The following is a 4,079-nucleotide window of genomic DNA, read 5'->3' as shown; positions in this document are numbered from 1 at the left end:
CCAAGGAAGAACAAACCCTAGGTGGGAAAAATCAAAGAGAAAGTGTTGGAATTCAAGGATTTGATCAAACAAAGGTAAAATTTCTTTGATTTTGCTAGTGATTTACCTTACCCATGCATTTTTCCTTAATTTCCATGGTTAAATTACATGTTTTCATGATGAAATTATGGCTGGTCAAAATGGGTATGGAGAGAGAAAGATGTTGGAATTGTTTGATTTTGAGTTATGTTGGTGTTTAGAGTTAGTTAAACATGTTTAGAAACAAAACAATAAGAAAAGAATCCATTTTCCCCATGAACCTTCAATGGCCGAAAGTTCCAAGAAGAAAAGTGAAGACAAATTTGCCTAATTGTGTGTTAATTAGTTGTGCTTGGTGAATTGAAGGATTGGAAAAGAAATGGAGAAAGTTGGAGTGAAATTGGACACATTGGCCAATTTATTGGATGAAAAATCAACTTAGGTCAATACCGGGTCTAGATGGCTACCTGTGCATTTTTCATTTCATATCATGCATATATATCGAGCCTGAAATAGCTTATGACTGTTAGACACAATTTAATTGAAATATGTGCCATGGATTATAGCTAGATGGTGAGCCATTAGATACGAGTAAAGGACTGTACCCGCGGACTGAAAATATGAGTATATCGACTCCTAGAACAGTGAGTAAACTTACTATCGTCTTAATTATCTAGAGTAGATTTATTTAATGGGGTGATTTTATGAAAAAATGGTTTAATTGGAAAATTATTGTGTTTTATGGGAAAATGAGATTTTATAAAATAATTTTATTAAATTTTTTGAAAATTTAATAATGATTTCAAAAATAGAGTAATTGGAGACCTATACTATGATTGTGTTGTTTATTCATGATTTTACATTAAATGGCTTATGATAAATGTGGGTATGACTGGTTATTTTTATGATTTAAAGAATATGTGAACTGCTTTGATTTGCCTTGAATGTGTTAAGTGAGTCATGTCATACTATTGTGATTTTATTGGTTGGTGGATTATAAAGTGGGCACTGCAGTGACGGGGGTTCCGTGGGCCAGCCTAATTAGAGGGGCACGGTTCCCAATTATTGAGCTTACCTCGATTGGAGAGGCGCGTAGAATAACTCCAGAGGTAGGATTTGTGGGCACTGCAGTGACGGGAGTTCCGTGGGCTAGCCTAATTAGAGGGGCACGATTCCCAATTATTGAGCTTACCTCGATTGGAGAGGCGTGTAGGATAACTCCCGAGGTAGGATTTGAGTACACTTCACGCTGGCCACCACGTGAAACTGGGACTCAGCCAACGCCGAGGAACGACTGTGTTGTCAGAGGTGAAATGTGTTTGTGTGTGTGATTATAAACAGCCTTGGCGGTCTCGGTAAGATGCCTTCGCGGGGTATCCCCGAGAATGGATTTTTGGCAAGGGCCAAGTTTTTGAAAAGTGTATAAGCCATGTTGAGTAATTGGATGCAATCCAATTATTTATATGAGTTGGGATGAATTATTTTAATTGTCTCCTATTACTCGGCTTTAGATTATTTTGATGATGTCTGTCTGCTCACTGGGATTTTATAATCTCACCCCTTCTTCCTATACATTTTTCAGGTACAATTTGTTGATAGTTGATTAAGACGAGAATTAATCTCGGAGTTGCATCTTATAAAAGTAAGGGTTCGTAACCCTATATCTTCTTAATCAGTTGGGGGCCCACGTGTCACTGTAAAAGAAATTTTATTCTTCAGTTATTTAATTTAAAATATGTATGAATATATTTAGCTGTTACACCATGTTTTTGGCGAGTTTTGGTATTTTTGAAGAAAAATGACGAAAATGCCCCTGTGAGCCAGAAAGTAATATTTTATTGTTTTGATTTGGAAATGACTTATGATTTTTTTTTTGAAATGTGAGATTTAATAACTGTCGCTCATTGGGGAGATGCAGAAGCTGATGCTAAACCTTGCGGGGTTTCGATCGACATTCGGGGTAATGAGTGCCTATCGGGACGTCGCGGCGATTGTCACGGGCTCGATGGGAGTTCCGGGTCGTGACATTTATCTTTGGAACCGATTGGTTTCCCACACTTTTAACGTGCCTTGTCTTATATGGACATCAATTCTTATAAGAGCTTTTGCAACTAGTATATGAGATTTAGTTATTGTCACGACCCGGAACTCCCCATCGAGCCCGTGACAATCGCCGCGATGCCTCAACAAACATTCTTCACCCCGAATGTCGATCGAAACCTCGCAAGGCTCTTGTATCAGCTTCCGCACTTCCCCGGTGAGCAATAGTTATCAAATATCAAAATTCGAAGGATTACAAATCATTTCCAAATCAGAACATAACATTTTGTTTTCTAGCGCACATGGGCATTTTCGTCATTTCATTTTTTTTTTGAAAATCTCAAAACTTGCTAAAAATGTAGTAGGTAAGCAAAAAATATATATTTAATGATTTAAAAACAAATTAAGTATCTAAAACGTTCATTTGAAATGAAAATTTGACCATTTGAATATAATAAAAATATTCAATAAAATAAACTATTTTCTTGTAAAATAATTTTCATAAAACTATCGGTACATAATTCTTATAGCGTAAAAGTTAATTATATTCATATATACTATAAAGCAAATAACCAAAGCATAAAATTTCTTTTACAATGACACATGAGCCCACCTCTAACCAAAATGCATCGGAAGTTGGAAACCTACAGCTTTTACCTATTCGAGTCCAAATGAAAGTCCTTGTCAAAGTCAGCTATCTATGGAATTCCTTGAGCCTGAAATGTGAGGAAATGAGGGTGGTGAGATTATAAAATCTCAGTGAGTAAACAGATACCATCTAAACTATCTAAAGTCGAGTAAATGGAGACAATTAAAATAAGTCATCATACTGTAATTTCATTACCTTTCAACTCATTTCAACCAAATAAAATCAATCCATATAAATCAAGTAATCAACTTGGCTTATGAATTTCTTAAAACTTTGGCTCGTGCCAAAACTCATACTCGGTGATACCTTGCGCAGGGCATCCAACCGAGCCCGCCAAGGCTGTTAAAATTTCGTATACACTTAAAATATATTTTTAGTTTGAGAAAATACAGCCGTTCCTTAGCGTTGGCTGAGTTCTCCTTCACGTAGTGGTTTAGCGTGAAGTGAACCCTAAGCTTTACCCTAGGAGATACCCTACGTGCCTCTCCATTCGGGGTAAGAATATAATGGAGGTTACTGTGCCCCTTTAATAGGCTGGTCCACGAAACCCCCTCTTTAGTGAATAATTAATATATACTCCACCAATCAATAAAATTCATTCTAGCATGACACGACAATTTATCGCAACCTAACCTCTCAAGGCTGAATACTCAATACAAATAATTCTAACACCAAAATCAGTTAAGCCATTCAATTTAAAACCATAAATTTACAACACAAGCAGGCAGTCTCCAATTACTCTATTTTCAAAACCAGTATTCGATTTTTTAGAAAATTTATAAAATCATTTTATAAAATCACAATTTCTCTTAAAACATAGCAATTTACCATTTAAACCCATTTTCCATAAAATCACACAATTGTATAAAACTACTATAGATAATTAAGACGATAATAAGTTTACTCACAGTTCTAGGAGTCGATGTACTCCTAATCCCAGTCTCAAAGCACAATCTCTGTAAATTTACCAGTGTACTTTGCTCACCACCTATCCACAATGTACAATATATAATTCACCACATCAATGCTTGACCATTATAAAATCAATTCAGGCTCGGTATATATGCATGATATGATATACAACTTATCCGACTACCGCTTAAATGCGGTGCTAATCTAATTCGACCTATTATCTCCAATTTAACTCCAAATCAATTCTTCTCACTTTCTACACTCTAATTATACTTAAATTACCTTAGTGATTGTGAATGAGATTCAATTTATCAGTCTCAATAGTAAATTACGAAAATACCCCTAGTGGGTAAAAATTTGTATTTTTGCTCTGAAAATTCCCATTATTTTTCTAAGCTCATAATTCATCATTTCTTAACCAATTCTCCTAGAATGAAAATCAAATTCATCCTCACTCAAC

The sequence above is a fragment of the Theobroma cacao genome, chromosome 4, assembly GCF_053813885.1.
Source record: "Theobroma cacao isolate CCN51 chromosome 4, ASM5381388v1, whole genome shotgun sequence".
NCBI lineage: Eukaryota > Viridiplantae > Streptophyta > Magnoliopsida > Malvales > Malvaceae > Theobroma > Theobroma cacao.
Note: the sequence above shows the minus strand (reverse complement) of the source record.